At 40.8% G+C, this 18,530-nt stretch overlaps 1 protein-coding gene and 1 non-coding gene across 2 annotated transcripts in view; both read right to left on the reverse strand.

Moving 5' to 3' along the window:
• The window catches only part of LOC115109976 (ATP-sensitive inward rectifier potassium channel 12-like), a 61,190-nt gene that overhangs the window by 12,959 nt on the left and 29,701 nt on the right, over positions 1 to 18,530 (reverse strand). The gene's annotated exons all lie outside the window — the stretch shown is intronic.
• Positions 18,087 to 18,162, reverse strand: trnaa-ugc (transfer RNA alanine (anticodon UGC)). Its single transcript has one exon. It is a non-coding gene; the product is annotated as a tRNA-Ala (tRNA).

Raw genomic sequence — 18,530 nt, forward strand, 5'->3', positions numbered from 1 at the left:
AATGGTTTTCAGATGAAGTGGGGCTGAATATCGACTATAATGTACACTGAACATGTATTAATTAAACACTTTAAATTTCATGTCATTATTGAAAGCCTGCTGGTTCCAATTGCAATGACATTATCACAGAGTTAGTGGGAGAGGAATAAAATAAATGAGAGCTGAACAGAGGAACACACACAATCTTTCAGAGCGCCCTATGGGGCCCTGCTCAAAATAAGTGCTATTTGGGACACAGGCTAAGTGAGTCAGAGAGCACTGTAGAGAGAGACATCTACTGTGAGATGATTCAGCACATAGCCAATTGTAATCCGACCTTTATAGCTGATCCCCCCCCCACCCTCGACTTATGTGACCCACTGCCTGACTGGCTAACAAACACACTCCGAAGTCCCGAACCCTCAAAACAACACAAACGTTCAAACACAGAGACAAAGACAGACTCAGAAATTAGTGTCCTTCCGTGATTATCTCCTTGGTATTTATGACTATATTATGACTATATTATATTTCAAGAGGGTCTTAAAGTCCAATGAATGAAGTCCATGCCAAGACGATCTTGTTGCTGTAGTTTGGTTGGATTGACATGCAGTTACAGACATTTTGGCTACCTGTTGGTTTGGTTTATGGCATCTGCTTTCTGAATATTCACAGCAAAAGGAGTAGGGTCAAGTGAATTTCATGATTTACAGAACTATCATTTTTACTGAGTTGAAATGAGAGGACCTCACAATTCCCAGCTTTGATCTATACTGAAATCAAACTCCCAGAGCTGTCAGCATGCAGACGGGACACCACAGGTGTGTGAGTGTTTCACAATGTTCATAGTAGAGTATGTATGAATGCTCATCTGACATGGAACAGAATGCACAGACTACAGGATGGAATAACATGGCTATGTGAACCTTGTGTGGTTCTTTTTCATATTTGTCTCATACCACATTCATAGCCAATCCAAGTAAACCGCTTACAGTTAGAGATGAATTATCACACAATTTGGAAACTTGTAAAATATCAGAATTCTGTCTTCCCCAGACACAATCATAATTATTTGGGTGTTCTGTAAGATTTCAGTAACCCTTTACTTGACACCCAGCATCATAATACGTTATGCCACCGTCATAACCATGTCAAAATATGTCATAACAGCTGACATAACTTGTCATAACCTGCTATAACTGTCATGACACATATATTTAGACCTGTTGTGACATATGTTGCGTTATTTTATAGCTGGTTATCACATCCACATAAGAGTGTCAAAACCTACCAACAAACATTGGGCCATAACATCATTCCATTACACCATAGTCTACCTGTCTAATGTTAAATAATACATTTTTTATTGACCATGTTAAATTGTCATTGTAATTGGGCACACATTGATGTCAGACATGCACCTACCCCAATGCTCTGTAGCTGATGACTAGGATGAATGCAGGAGCAGATTTCAAGAGCAGGTCAAGACACCCTCTTTTTGACTGATGTCTGATATAAAGGCATGTACATGACAGGACTATCTGGCTTATTTGATTGTGATGGTCATAATGATTCATGACAGCCATACAGTGTATTTTCTACAAGTTACTTAAAATATGATGATTAAAAACACAACTTTAAAGAATTCATTGCAACAACAACAAAATTACATAAGAAACAAACTTTCAAATCAAATGAAACTTCTTGGCAGGGAAAAACTAATTTGAATAAATGTGGGTTTTGACACTTGTGTTGGTGTCATAACCAGCAATAAAATAACGCAAGATATGTCACAACAGATGTAAGTATATGGCAGTGTTATGAGCATATTATAACAAGGTATGTTAGTTCTTATGACATTATGACATGGTTATAACCGTGTAATAATGTCTTATGACATTGGGTGTCAAGTAAAGTGTTACCAAGATTTCTAGAATATAGACTGATGTGAGTATAGTATTTGTTAAGCCATGTTATAAAAGTGGTTTATTTACTGTACACAAACAAACACATACTCTCTCACACACACACACACACACACACACACACACACACACACACACACACACACACACACACACACACACACACACACACACACACACACACACACACACACACACACACACACACACACACAGTCACAGGCACACTCTGACCGTTGTTTGTTTCTATGTTTTGTTTGGTCAGGGTGTGATATGAGTGGGCATTCTATGTTGTATGTCTAGTTTGTCTATTTCTATGTGTTTTGGCCTGATATGGTTCTCAATCAGTGGCAGGTGTTTGTCGTTGTCTCAACGGTCCCGTTTCGTCTGGTTAGTTAGTTTGTTTGTTTGTTTGTTTTAGCGTGTACTTCAAGTTTTTTTCGTCAATCATTAAATCATGCATTCACACCAACGATCGTGACACACACACACACACACACACACACACACACACACACACACACACACACACACACACACACACACACACACACACACACAAAGAAAGGGGCGTACAAAGAAGTACGATTACAAAAACATTTTATAATAATAATAATACAGTGCCTATTGAATGTCTACACCCCCCTTTGGATTTATTCATATTTTATTGTGTTACAAAGTGGAATCAAAATGAATTGAATTGACATTTTTTTGTCAACAATCTACATGAAATAATTTCAAAGTGGGAAAAAAATTCAGATTTTTTTTTTAAATGAAAAATAAAACACTAATATACTTTGATTAGATAAGTGTTCACCCCCGAGTAAATACATGTTAGAAACACCTTTGGCAGCTATTAGAGCTGTGAGTCCTGGGTAAATCTCATAAGAGCTTGGCACACCTGTATTGTACAATATTTGCCGATTATTCTTTTTAAAATTCTTCAAGCTCTGTCAAGGTGACAGATTTATCAAGCAGATTTAAGTCAAAACTGTAACGTGGCCACTCAGGAACATTCACTGACTTCTTGGTAAGCAACTCCATTATAGATGTGGCTTTGTGTTGTAGGTTATTGTCCTGCTGAAAGGTGAATTCCTCTCCTAGTGTCTGGTATAAAGCAGACTGAAGCATGTTTTCCTCTAGGTTGTTGCCGGTGCTTAGGTCCATCCCATTTTTTCATCCTGAAAAACTCCCCAGTCTTTGCTGATGTCAAACATACCCATACAGCCACCAGCATGCTTGAAAATAAGGAGGCAGTTACTCAGTGTTGTGTTGGATTTGCCCCAAACACAAGACTTTGTATTTAGGCCACAAAGTGTATTCCTTTGCTGTGTGTTCTTGCAGTATTACTTTAGTGCCTTGTTGCATACTGTATATATGCAAAAAACGGCTTCAGTCTATATATTTGTATTCAGTTCAGAAGGACTACTGCATCTTTGTGTCTGGGTGATTTACTACATCATCCACAGCATAATTATTAACTTGACCATCCTTTAAGATATATTCAATGTCTGGTTTGTTATTGTTACCCATATACCAATCACTGCCCTTCTTTCTGAGGCTTTCGAAAAGCTCCCTGGTCTTTGTAGTTGAATCTGTGCTTGAAATGCAATACTTGACCGAGGGACCTTACATATGTTGAACTTATTATGTGATTTGTTAAGCCACGTTTTACTCCTGAACTATATTAGGCTTGCCTAAACAAAGGGGGTGAATACTTATGTAACAACTACATTTGAGTTATTTAATTTATATTATTTTGTAAAAATGTGTAGACTTCTTTTCTCTTTGACATTAAGGAGAATTTTGTGTAAATCAATGACAAAAAAATTACAATAAAATCTACAGTATTTCAATCCCACTTTGTAATGCAACCAAATGTGAAAAAAGTTCAAGGGGTTGTAGACTTTCTAGGCATTGTACATAATATGCCATTCATTGTATTGTTTTAATTAGGGATCCAAGGCAGCAGCTACTCTTCCCTGGGTCCAAACACATCGGCACTTATATCACACAATAAACAAAAGATAAACGCAGTACATCATACAACATTATTACACCACTACATATCCACAACATAAAATGTACAACACCACCATACAACAATATTACAATGCACGTATGTGTGTGTGTGTGTGTGTGCGCGCGCGCTCGCGTCTATCTTCATGTCACACCCTGATCAGTTTTTCCTGTCCTTGTTATTGTCTCCACCCCCTCTAGGTGTCGCTTGTTATCCCTGGTGTATATATCCCTGTGTTTCCTGTCTCTCTGTGCCAATTCGTCTTGTACGTTCCAAATCAACCAGCTGGTTTTTCCCGTGCTCCTGCCTTTTACATTCTCTTTTACTAGTCCTCCCGGTTTTGACCCTTGCCTGTTTTCTGGCCTGCCCTGACCTCCAGCCTGTCTGCCGCTCTGTACCTCCTGGACTATGAACTGGTTTTGAACTTTTGCCTGTCCACGACCATTCTCTTGCCTACTCCTTTTGGACTAATAAATATCAAATACTCAAACTATCTGCCTCCCATGTCCGCATCTGGGTCTCACCTTGTGCCCTTATACAGTCTCCGCTGTTCCATAAGGTATATTTTTATCAGTTTTTTTATCTGATTCTACTGCTTGCATCAGTTAACTGATGTGGAATAGAGTTCCATGTAGCCATGGGTCTACGTAGTACTGCGCACCTCCCATAGTCCCATTTAGACTTGGGGATTGTGAAGAGACCTCTGGTGGCGTGTCTTGTGGGTTCATGTCCGCGCTGTGTGCTAGTAGTTTAGTCAGACACCTCAGTGCATTCAACATGTCAACACTTCTTACAAAAACAAATAGTGATGAAGTCAATCTCTCCTCTACTTTGAGCCATGAGAGATTTACATGCATATTATTAATGTTAGCTCTCCATGTACAGTGGGGAGAACAAGTATTTGATACACTGCAGATTTTGCAGGTTTTCTTACTTACAAAGCATGTAGAGGTCTGTAATTTTTATCATAGGTACACGTCAACTGTGAGAGACAGAATCTAAAACAAAAATCCAGAAAATCCCATTGTATGATTTTTAAGTAATTAATTTGCATTGTATTGCATGACATAAGTATTTGATCACCTACCAACCAGTAAGAATTCCGGCTCTCACAGATCTGTTAGTTTTTCTTTAAGAAGCCCTCCTGTTCTCCACCCATTACCTGTATTAACTGCACCTGTTTGAACTCATTACCTGTATAAAAGACACCTGTCCACACACTCAATCAAACAGACTCCAACCTCTCCACAATGGCCAAGACCAGAGAGCTGTGTAAGGACATTGGGGATAGAATTGTAGACCTGCACAAGGCTGGGATGGGCTACAGGACAATAGGCAAGCAGCTTGGTGAGAAGGAAACAACTGTTGGCGCAATTATTAGAAAATGGAAGATGACGGTCAATCACCCTCGGTCTGGGGCTCCATGCAAGATCTCACCTCGTGGGGCATCAATGATCATGAGGAAGGTGAGGGATCAGCCCAGAACTACATGGCAGGACCTGGTCAATGACCTGAAGAGAGCTGGGACCACAGTCTCAAAGAAAACCATTAGTAACACACTACGCGGTCATGGATTAAAATCCTGCAGCGCACGCAAGGTCCCTCTGCTCAAGCCAACGCATGTCCAGGCCCATCTGAAGTTTGCCAATGACCATCTGGATGATCCAGAGGAGAAATGGGAGGTGGTCTGACGAGACAAAAATATAGCTTTTTGGTCTAAACTCCACTCGCCGTATTTGGAGGAAGAAGAAAGATGAGTACAACCCCAAGAACACCATCCCAACCGTGAAGCATGGAGGTGGAAACATCATTCTTTGGGGATGCTTTTCTGCAAAGGGGACAGGACGACTGCACCGTATTGAGGGAAGGATGGATGGGGCCATGTATCACGAGATCTTGGACAACAACCTCCTTCCCTCAGTAAGAGCATTGAAGATGGGTCGTGGCTGGGTCTTCCAGCATGACAACGACCCGAAACCCACAGCCAGGGCAACTAAGGAGTGACTCCGCAAGAAGCATCTCAAGGTCCTGGAGTGGCCTAGCCAGTCTCCAGACCTGGACCCAATAGAAAATCTTTGGAGGGAGCTGAAAGTCCATATTGCCCAGCGACAGCCTCGAAACCTGAAGGATCTGGAGAAGGTCTGTATGGAGGAGTGGGCCAAAATCCCTGCTGCAGTGTGTGCAAGAACTACAGGAAATGTATGATCTCTGTAATTGCAAACAAAGGTTTCTGTACCAAATATTAAGTTCTGCTTTTCTGATGTATCAAATACTTATGTCATGCAATAAAATGCAATAATTAATTAATAATTAATTACTTAAAAATGATACAATGTGATTTTCTGGATTTTTGTTTTAGATTCCGTCTCTCACAGTTGAAGTGTACCTATGATAAGAATTACAGACCTCTACATGCTTTGTAAGTAGGAAAACCTGCAAAATCGGCAGTGTATCAAATACTTGTTCTCCCCCTGTATATTTAAGGGCCAGCCGTGCTGCCCTGTTCTGAGCCAATTATAATTTTCTGAGGTCCCTCTTTGTTGCACCTGACCACACCACTGAATAGGTGTGACAAAACTAGGGCCTGTGTGACCTGCCTTGTTGATAGTGTTGTTAAAAGGCAGAGCAGTGCTGTATTATGGACAGCCTTCTCCCCAGCTCAGCTACTGTTGCATCAACATGTTTTGACCATGACAGTTTACAATCCAGGGTTACTCCAAGCAGTTTAGTCACCTCAACTTGCTCAATTTCCTCATTATTCATAACAATATTTAGTTGAAGTTTCTGGTTTAGTGAACGATTTGTCCCAAACACAATGCTTTTAGTTTTTGAAATATTGAACTTATTACTTGCCACCCATTCTGAAACTAACTGCAGCTCTTTGTTAAATTAAGTGTTGCAGTGATTTCACTTGCTGTAATAGCTGACGTGTATAGTGTTGAGTCATCCACATACATAGACACACTGGCTTTACTCAAAGACAGTGGCAATTCATTAGTAAAGATTGAAAAAAGTAATGGGCCTAGACAGCTGCCTTGGGCAATTCCTGGATTATGTTGGAGAGGCTTCCATTGAAGAACACCCTCTGTGTTCTGTTATACTCTTTATCCACAATATAGCAGGGGGTGTAAAGCCATAACACATAAGCTTTTCCAGCAATATACTATGATCGATAATGTCAAAAGCTGCACTGAAGTCTAACAAAACAGCTCCCACAATTTTTATGATAAATTTCTCTCAGCCATTCATTTGTGTAAGTGCCGTTGAATGTCTTTCCCTATAAGCGTGCTGAAAGTCTGTTGTCAATTTGTTTACAATAAAATAACATTGTATCTGGTCAAACAATGTTTTCCAAAAGTTTGCTTAGGGTTGGTAACAGGCTGATTGGTCAGCTATTTAAGGCAGTAAAGGGGCTTTACTATCCTTGGGTAACAGAAATACTTCTGCTTCCCTCCAGGCTGAGGGCACACTTTTTAATAGGCTTAGATCGAAGATATGGCCAAAAGGAGTGGCAATATCGTCCCCTATTATCTTAACTAATTTTCCATCCAAGTTGTTAGACCCCGGTGGCTTGTCATTATTGACATACAACAATCATTTCCCCCCTCTTCCACACTCACTTTACGGAATTTAAAATTACAATGCTTGGTTGGTCTTGTTGGCAGCGCTGAGCCCTGGTCAAAAATAGTACATTATATAGGGTGCCATACACCTATGGGGACAAACACCTACAGTACTATAAGTCCAGACAGTATGCTTCAGAGGCAACATGTTCCATAACTCTGTGTGTAAATGAGGGTATTATGGCTCCCTTGTGCTTTTGGTGTGTGAGTCATGAGTCATGTGTATTCAAGTTATGCCTCTTAGTAATACTGAAATTATAATTAGTAGCATTTAAATTGAGCTGATTCCTGGGTGTCCTATGAGTGTGATAAATTGCTGTGTTTCAAATTGTCATGGTGGGTTTCCTTGGGGCTTAAAGATTTCCACGGTTGAATGATACCTTAGTGAAGCGTTGGGTCAGTCAGGACAATGCGAATAAACCTGGTCCCAAGTGTTGAGAATGTGCTCATTCCGTGTCTGTTTAGTTGTGTGACGTCTTTTAGATACAGGAAGGACTGTGCAGTTGCGTCCCCTGGGACTTCTGTAGGAGACCCCTAGGGAACCTTGCTTGTCCCTTTCTCCTCTCCCCCTTCTTCTCACAGCACACACAGCCCATGGCCTAAATATCCACCTCTGCCTTCAAGCCTCACTTCCCTCTCTCCTCCCCTGCACCACAGAATGCTCTGGATCTGGAATCCAGCTGCAGTGGAGGTGTTTTGACAATAGGGAGAAAGACAACACGGAGGAAATAGAAATATAATTACTAGAATGTAGTGCTGAGCGATTAACAGAAATGTTGGTTAGGCAGCACCTCTATAGAGATGAGATGTTGACTTGGAATGAAATAATAGTCATCAAATAAAACAAATGTAATATACACAATAACTGAAATATTTTATTAAAGTAATGTGAAGTAATGGGCAGTCACTACCATTATGGGACTTTTATTAATTGTTTTATTCTGAGTTGTTACAGCATTCAACCCACATAATGCATAGTGCATTTAATATTTTAAAAAATGATCCAAACCGAATTATTTAAAAAATATTCTAACCAAAATTGAACCAACCTCATCGCTCAGCACTTTTAAATTGTTACCCGTTTAGACTTTAATGGGGATGTCTGTTCAAGTAATAGGAGCTATAGTTAGGTTTATAGGGTTAGGGTTAAGGTTAGATTTTGGGTTTAGAGTTAGGTTATGGGTAAGGTAATGGTGAGGATTAGGCGTTAGAGAAAAAAGGATTTTGAATGGGACTGAATTGTGTTTCCCCACAAGGTTAGTTATATAAGACTGTGTGTGTGCGCATGTGTATTTGTGCACATGTGTACGTGTGTTTGAGCTGGGTGGATTGAGTCCGGATTAGGTTATTCCAGACTTCAGTGATGTACCGTAGATAATCATCTGACTAGAGGAGCTTTAGTGTGCTATTGTCATATTGCGGGGCTGTCTCTGGCTGGTCAGGACTTCACTCCTGTCTCAGTCCTTTGCGTCCTCTGCGCTTCCTGAATCAAACTACGAAGGTTGAATCTCAGTCTTTCCTCTGTCCTATATCCTCAAATCCTCTCTTCCCTTCCTCTCTAGCCATTTAACTACTGCTAGTTTCAGCCATGATGTTAGTCAATCGAGATCTCCTCTTCCGTCCACAATAACATCAACAGCAGGGATGTAGACGTCAAAAAGGTGGGTGAACTCGAGGCAGACAGGCTGCACAGACAAATGAGACAGAGATTAGATAAAGGCATGAGATCAAGGACAGACTTGATGTAAATGTACTATTTCCATCTGTCCCTGTCCAGGTCTCCCTCATAACAGAATGTTAATAATAAACAAATAAATAAATAATTACACGTCTCTCTGTCCCCCTTGGCATCCTTTCATCTCAGGTTTACCTGTGCCCAATCAGATGAGACAGCTGTCATCTGACTGTGCTCATATTCTGAAGCTACATCCCCTATGGAACCCTATTCCCTATATAGTGCATTACGTTCGACTAGGGCCCACTGTGCACTTTAGGAAAAAGGGTACCATTTGGGATGCAACCTGAATGTAAAACTCCCGACATACAGCGCCGGAGGAGGATGACATCATGACACGTGCTGATCGGGGAAGGCATCCATATGCAAATGTAATGCTGTAGCAGGTGCAGGTGGTACGTTTAATAAAACAACAAACATGGACCGAGACAACATAGCAGTGGCGTCTTCACATAAACACATAAACAATACTGGCTGGTGAAAGAACCTAAGGGAGTGCCAGATATAGCGGAGGTAATAAGTGAGGTAATGGAGGTCAGGTGTGCCTCATGATGAAGTGCAGGTGCGCGTAATGATAGATGCCAGGCCCGGTGGTTAGTATATCGGCGACGTTGAACGCTGGAGGGGAGGAGCGGGAGTAGACGTGACAGCAAAGGACGGCAGGTCCCTGACAGACCAGACTGTCGACATGCCCATCACCAAACCAGCTCCCATGAGACCCAGCGGCGCTCTCAAAGAATCACCACGGCAACAGGAGAACAGTCAGGGATGCTTGTTTGCTTGGCTGTTTGTCTGAACGGCAGAATGTTGTACACAATATTACACTGCCAATTTAGGACTTCAGGATCTTTTATCTGCTCTGCGAGATGGTCTGGAGAGAAATCTGGTCTAATATAATGTAGAGTTTTTTCACGTTTTATAAGACAGGGTGGAAACAGAGCGGAAGATAAATAAGGAGGAGACACAGTAGGAAGAGTGGACACAGGGATCTAATCCTGGTCTCTGTTAAGAGCCACGTGTGTTGTTAACTACCACTATACCATATCCTTTGTACTATCTGCTGTATTCAGATGTGGAGTTAAGAAGAGCTGGCCTGGTATTGCTCAGTCTATCTGAGCTCTGTTCAGAGATTGGTCTAGCCAGCAGCAGAACAAGGTCAAAGTGTCCCACCTGGATGGAGACAGCGGAGATGGGGGAATGGATGGGATATGGGGGAGAAGGGGGAAAATGGGGAGGGGAGACAGAAGGGAGGAAGGGGAGACAGAGGGACCGACGTGGACACAGAGGGAGGAGATACAAGGGGATGAAGAGGAGATAGGAGAGGGAAGGGAGACAGTGGGGAGGGAGAACAGAGGGGGAGGGGAGTAGCTGGGCACACAAGACCCATTTGTCTGACAACTGAGGAAGAAATGTTCTGCCACACTTTACTAGAAGGGGGTATGTAGGATAGTGGCATCTCAACATCTCATAATGCCTTACATGAATGTTTCATTACACCTTTCCTTCAATTTATTTATTATAATATGCCTGGAGAGAAGAAAATAAAAGCACCCCTTTCATTGCAGTAAAATAAAGATTGAATAAATGCATGTCCAAAAAGTACGGAGACACTTTTATTTTGACTAATGCTGCCAAGCTGTAATGTTAGAAATGACAATGATGTTGAATGAATGCGTCAACAAATGCGTCAACAAAGATGTGGCAACACTCACAGGTGCAATGAAAGGTGTTATCAATACCATCCTTTAAGTAAATAGTGTTAACTCCTATGCATCCCAGCCTCCCATCCTACCCTAAGCCTTTGACAAACAGAGTTCTGATTTATATATCTACAGAGCCAACACTCTTATAATAAAGGGTTCCAAATGATTTATTCAGCTGTCCCTATAGTAGAACCCTTTTTGGTTCCAGGTAGAACTATTTTGGGTTCAATGTAGAACCCTGTATGGGGTTCAAAGGGTTCTCCTATGGAGACAGCCGAAGAACCCATTTAGGTTCTAGATAGCACGTATTTTTCTAAGAGTGTATACAAAGTCTACACCCCTTTGAACTTTTTTTCACATTTTGTTGCGTTCCAAAGTGTGATTGAAAAAGATTTTGTCATTTTTTGTCATTGATCTACACAAAATACTACATAATGTCAAAGTGAAAAGAAAATGATACAAATGTTTACAAATGAAATTACAAAAATAGTTGTAGCATAAGTATTCACCTCATAAAGAAGGGCAGATTTTGGTAAATTGTTAACTATAACAAATCAGACATTGCCTTCACTTGACTTGTTCCACATTTTGTTACCACCTGAATTTCGAATGGATTAAATAGATTGCTAGACAGACATATATTTTTTAAGCCGATTTAAGTCAAAACTGTCTTGGTAAGCAACTCCAGTTTATATTTGACCTTGGATTTAGGCTATTGTCCTATTGAGAGGTGAATTTGTCTCCCATTGTCTGTTTTAAAGCAGACTGAGCCAGGTTTTCCTCTCGATTTTTGCCTGTCCTTAGCTCTATTGCATTTATTTTTTATCTTTGAAAACTCCCTAGTCCTTGCTTGGCACACCTATATTTGCGGAGTTTCTCCCATTCTTCTCTGCAGATCCTCTCAAGCTCTGTCAGGTTGGATGGGGAGAGTCGCTGCACAGCTATTTTCAGGTCTCTCCAGAGATGTTAGATTGGGTTCAAGTCCGGGCTCTGGCTGAGCCACTCAAGGACATTCAGAGACTTGTCCCGAAGCCACTCCTGCATTGTCTTGGCTGTGTGCTTAGGGTCATTGTCTTGTTGGAAGGTGAACCTTTGCCCCCAGTGTGAGGTCCTGAGTGCTCTGGAGCAGGTTTTCATCAAGGATCTCTCTGTACTTCACTCCGTTCATCGTTCCCTCGACCCTGACTAGTCTCCCAGTCTCTGCCGCTTAAAAACATCCCCACAGCATGATGCTGCCACCACCATGCTTCAACGTAGATACGGTGCCAGGTTTCCTCCAGATGTGATGCTTGGCATTCAGGCCAAATAGTTCAGTCTTGATTTTATCAGACCAGAGAACCTTGTTTCTCATGGTCTGAGAGTCCTTTAGGTGCTTTTTGGCAATCTCCAAGCGGGCTGTCATGTGCCTTTTACTGAGGAGTGGCTTTCGTCTGGCTACTCTCACATAAAGGCCTGATTGATGGAGTGCTGCAGAGATGGTTGTCATGTGCCCTTAGGTGCCTTTTGGCAAACTCCAAGCGTGCTGTCATGTGCCTTTTACTGAGGAGTGGCTTTTGTCTGGCCACTCTAACATAAAGGCCTGATTGGTTGAGTGATGCAGAGATGGTTGTCCTTCTGCAAGGTTCTCCCATCTCCAGAGAGGAACTCTGGAGCTTTGTCAGAGTGACCATCAGCTTCTTGGTCACCTCCCTGACCAAGGCCTTTCTCCCCCGATTGCGGAGTTTGGCCCGGTGGCCAGCTCTAGGCTGTATCACATCCGGCCGTGATTGCGGGTCCCATAAGGCGGCGCACAATTAGGCCAGCTTCATCGGGTTTGGCCAAGGTAGGCTGTCATTGTAAATAAACAACTCTCTTGCCTAGTTAAAAATAGAAAGAGTCTTGGTGGTTCCAAACTTCATCCATTTCAGATTGATGGAGGCCACTTTGTTCTTGGGGACCTTCAATGCTGCAGAAATGTTTTGTTACCTCTCCCTAGATCTGTGTCTCGACACAATCCTGTCTCGGTGCTCTATGGACAATTCCTTCAACCTCATGGCTTGGTTTTTGCTCTTACATGCACTGTCAACTGTGGGACCTTGTATAGACAGGTGTGTGCCCTTCCAAATCATGTCCAATCAATTGAATTTACAACAGGTGGACTCCAATCAAGTTGTAGAAGCATCTCAAGGATGATCAATGGAAACAGGATGCTCCTGAGCTAAATTTCTAGTCTCATAGCAAACTGTCTGAATAATTAGGTAAATAAGGTATTTCTGTTTTTTTATTTTTTATTTTATACATTTGCAAAAAATTCATTATGGGTTATTGTATGTAGATTGATGAGAAAAAACATACGCTACCGTTCAAAAGTTTGGGGTCACTTATAACTGTCCTTGTTTTTGAAAGAAAAGCAAATTTTTTGTTCATTAAAAAAACATCAAATTGATCAGAAATACAGTGTAGACATTGTTAATGTTGTAAATGACTATTGTAGCTAGAAACAGCAGATCTTTTTTATAGAATATCGACATAAGCGTACAGAGGCCCATTATCAGCAACCATTACTCCTGTGTTCCAATGGCACATTGTGTTAGCTAATCCAAGTTTATAATTTTAAAAGGCTAATTGATCATTCGAAAACCCTTTTGCAATTATTTTAGCACAGCTGAAAACTGTTGTCCTGATTAAAGAAGCAATAAAACCGACCTTCTTTAGACTAGTTGAGTATCTGAAGCATCAGCATTTGTGGGTTCGATTACAGGCTCAAAACAGCCAGAAACAAAGACATTTCTTCTGAAACTTGTCAGTCTATTCTTGTTCTGAGAAAGGAAGGCTATTCCATACGAGAAACTGCCAAGAAACTGAAGATCTCGTACAATGCTGTGTACTACTCCCTTCACAGAACAGCACAAACTGTCTCTAACCAGAATAGAAAAAGGAGTGGGAGGCAACGGTGCACAACTGAGCGAGAGGACAAGTACATTAAAGTATCTAGTTTGAGAAACAGACGCCTCACAAGCCCTCAACTGGCAGCTTCGTTAAATAGTACCCACAAAACACCAGTCTCAATATCAACAGTGAAGAGGTGACTCCGGGATGCTGGCCTTCTAGGCAGAGTTGCAAAGAAAAGCCATATCTCAGACTGGCCAATAAAAAAAATATATATATTTTTTTAAATAACAGACGCTGGATAGAGATTTTACTTTTTCTTTGCAACTCTGCCTAGAAGGCCAGCATCCCGGAGTCGCCTCTTCACTGTTGACGTTGATACTGGTGGTTTAAGTGTAATATTTAATGAAGCTGCCAGTTGAGGGCTTGGTTGGTGTCTTGATGGATTTGTCCAAAATTGTGTGACATAAAATATTAGTTTTCTTTCGCTGCATTTATTGAAGTGTATAAGTTGTCATATCATATATTAAGCATTAATTAGTCAAATTAGACATGGAACTTGAACCCTGTAATAAATATGATTGCAAAATTGAATGCTTCTAACCAAAAGAGTCACCTTACCTTGACACTTAAATTCTAAATTGATACCGTCATTACTGTGGTTCTTCAATAATTATGCATAATACTTGTTGGAGTGGCATTTTGTGTACAGCTGATTAGTTATGCTGTGATATTTTCACACATCATCATCTGATCCAGGAAGGAATTTTCAGAATGACAGTCAAGTGATGAACAGCTGTTGCAATGCAACAACATTCTAAGTGCTGGAAAAAAGGTGTCCATGAGGAATGTCCGGAACATTTTGGTGTCTCATTCCTTACACCTGTGAAGACAGCTGTTCCTGGATACACGTTGGATATAAAATATCCCTAGCGAATTTCATGTTGATCGTTGGTTGTTGTCTGCTTGATTTCGTTAGATTTCGTTGTCTCGTTAGATTTAACAGAGAAAGTATCAAGGTAATGCTTTTGTGCCTCGGATTGGACAGTCTATTGTGCGCAATTGTTTAGGATATATTGCGCAACATCCAACACTATTTCTATTCCTTATTCTGTAGATAATGACACAAAATTAGATGGACTAGTGGGTTTATTCACAATATGATCTGGTAATGAAATAACATGACACATACATTTTGTTTTGCATCTAGCTTGAATTTGGACCTCCGAAATTCAAATACTGGAATAGGCCTACCTTGAAAATCAGACATTTTGTCAATTTAGTGCTTGAAATGTCCTTGTAATTATTGTAGCCAATTTATAAGTTATCCTGCTCCCTTATAATCATGTGGTTTTTGTGAGAGATGTGGTCACTTTCTTTTGTTTCCTACTGCTTCAGTTGAAGGGTTTTTGCGCTACTCTGTTGTGGTAAAACCACATGCGGTTATTATGAGGAGGACAACATCTAATGTTGGCTTCAACTTGCCTTTGCATACAAATCCATCCGTAAAAAAAAAGGAACCTGTTTTTTGGTCACATTCTCATTAAAAACAGCGATGGTGAGATTAATGCTACCGCTATTCATGGCTTTATTATGTGTGCCACATATACTACATGGCCAAAGGTATGTGGGCACACCTTCAAATGAGTTGATTTGGCTGTTTCAGCTACACCCGTTGCTGACAGGTGTATAAAATTGAGCACAGAATAGCCCGTACTGAAGAGCTCAGTGACTTTCAACAAGGCACCGTCATAGGATGCCATCTTTCCAACCACCTGCCCCAATGAATAGTGCTAACTTTAAAGTTTGGTGGAGGAGTAATAATGGTCTGGGGCTATTTTTCATGGTTCGGCCTAGGCCCTTTCGTTCCAGTGAAGGGAAATCTTAACGATACAGCATACAATTACATTCTAGACAATTGTGTGCTTTCAACTTTGTGGCAACAGTTTGGGGGAGGCTCTTTCCTGTTTCAGCATGATTAATGCCCCTGTGCACAAAGCGAAGTCCATACAGAAATGGTTTGTCAAGATTGGTGTGGAAGAACTTGACTGGCCTGCACAGAGCCCTGACCTAAACCCCATTGAATACCATTGTGATGAATTGGAACGCCAACTGCGAGCCAGGCCTAATCGCCCAACATCAGCGCCTGACCTCACTGAAGCTCTTGTGGCTGAATGGAAGCAAGAATTTGTGTTTGTATTTAATAGGGATCCCCATTAGCTGCTGCCAAGGCAGCTACTCTTCCTTACATTTACATTTACATTACATTTAAGTCATTTAGCAGACGCTCTTATCCAGAGCGACTTACAAATTGGTGCATTCACCTTATGACCTCCAGTGGAACAGTAGTGCATCTAAATCTTTTCAGGGGGAGGGGGGGTGAGAGGGATTACTTTATCCTATCCTAGGTATTCCTTAAAGAGGTGGGGTTTCAGGTGTCTCCGGAAGGTGGTGATTGACTCCGCTGTCCTGGCGTCGTGAGGGAGTTTGTTCCACCGGGTCCATGTTTGGACCCTTCCTAGGGTCCAAACATATGTAAGCACTTGCATTACATATAAAACAAAAGATAAAACAGTACATCATATAACATTATTACACCACTACATATCTACAATACAAAATGTTTAATCCCACCATACAATAATATCACAATGTATGTGTATGCATGTGTCTGTCTCTTCACAGTCCCTGTTGTTCCATAAGGTGTATTTTTACCAGTTTTTCAAATCTGATTATACTGCTTGCATCAGTTACCTGATGTCGAATAGAGTTCCATGTAGTCATGGCTCTATGTAGTTCTGGACTTGGGGACTGTGAAGAGACCTCTGGTGGCATGTCTTGTGGGGTATGCATGGGTTTACATTCAGCTTGTCAACACCTCTTACAAAAACAAGTAGTCATGAAGTCAGTCTCTCAAGTCCCCGCAGCAAAGTTCCAACATCTAGTGAAAAACCTTCCCAGAAGAGTGGAGGCTGTTATAGCAGCAAAGGGGGGACCAACTCCATATTAATGCCCATGATTTTGGAATGAGATGTTTGATGAGCAGTTGTCCACATACTTTTGGTTACAGAAAAATCGGCATGCATGTATCCATCCAATCTATTTAGTCAGGGGGGTTCTATATTCGGCACTATATGTACAATCATATGATATATTCAATTGTATAACATTGAGGAACTTGAAAATTACAATTAAGTGCTTGAAAAAAGTCCCTGAAAGTCCTTGAATTTGACTTGCTAAAGTTATTTCCAAAAGTTTACTAAGGGTTGGTAAACTGACCAATTGCCTTTGCATACAAATCCTTCCGTTAAAAAAGGAACCTGTTTTTTGGTCACATTCTCATGATAAAAACAGCGAAGGTGAGATCAATTCTTGGGTACTGGAATGACTTGCTTCCCTTCAGGCCTGAAAGCACACCCTTTCCTGTAGGCTTAGATCGAAGAGATGGCAAATAGGAGTGGCAATATAGTCCGCTATCATCCTCAGTAATTGTCCTTTCATGTTGTCAGACCCAGGTGGCTGTCATTGTTGATAGACAACAATAATTTTTTCACACTTATTTTACATAATTCAAAATTACAATGCTTGTCTTTCATAATTTGGTCAGTTATGAATGCATATGTAGATTCAACGTTTGTTGTTGGAATGTTATGCCTAAATTAGCTAATCTTGCCAGTGAAAAATTCATTAAAGTAATTGGACATATCAGTGGTTTTGTGATGAATAAACCTGATTCAATGAAGGATGGAGCTGAGTTCACGTTTCTGTCCACATTTTCATTTAAGCTTTTTACTATGAATCTTTATCTTTGTTTCATAGTACAGTTTGTTCTTATTTTTGTTTAGTTTAGTCACATGATTTCTCAATTGACAGTATGTTTGATGATGAGCTGTGCAGCCAGACTTATTTGCCATTCCTTTTCCCTCATCCCACTCAACCATACCATTTTTCAATTCCTAATCTATCCACTGGGACTTAACCGTTTTTACAGTCATTTTCTTAATGGGTGCATGCTTATTAGTAACTGGAATAACTAATTGAATAAATACATCAAGTGCAGTGTCTGGTTGCTTCTCATTACACAGCAAATATTCTTTACAGCTTCAATCACAAAACCACTTGTATGATCTCATTTGTCTTAGCAACTTCCCACAAGATTAGAATTTAGGTGAGGCAGGTGAACCTCCTCTCTAAGTCTTACATTTACATCATTTAGCAGACACTGGTCCCCCATGGTCCCCCATGGGTATTGAACCCACAACCCTGGCATTGCAAGTGCCATGCTCTACCAACTGAGCTACACGGGACCACTTTACAGGCATATCACTCTGGATATAAACAGCAACACCACCCCCATTGGCATTTGTGTCTCTTCTCTTCTGAAGATGTTGTAACCATGTATTGCTATCATCAAAGTATTATCTAATTGCATTTCAGAGATGTTCAGTATATGAATGTTATCTGTTACCAGCAAGTTATCAATTTCATGAACCTTTCATGAACCTTTCTTAGGCTACATACAGTCAGGTCCATAAATGTTTGGACATTGACCAAGTTATTATTATTTTAGCTGTCTACCACAGCATATTGGAGTTTAAATTAGGTGGTGTGTGTGTTATTACCTCATTAGTTCATTTACAAGCAGACAAAAGGGCTAGAGTTGATCTATTGTTTCTA

The sequence above is a fragment of the Oncorhynchus nerka genome, linkage group LG26, assembly GCF_034236695.1.
Source record: "Oncorhynchus nerka isolate Pitt River linkage group LG26, Oner_Uvic_2.0, whole genome shotgun sequence".
Classification (NCBI taxonomy): Eukaryota; Metazoa; Chordata; class Actinopteri; order Salmoniformes; family Salmonidae; genus Oncorhynchus; species Oncorhynchus nerka.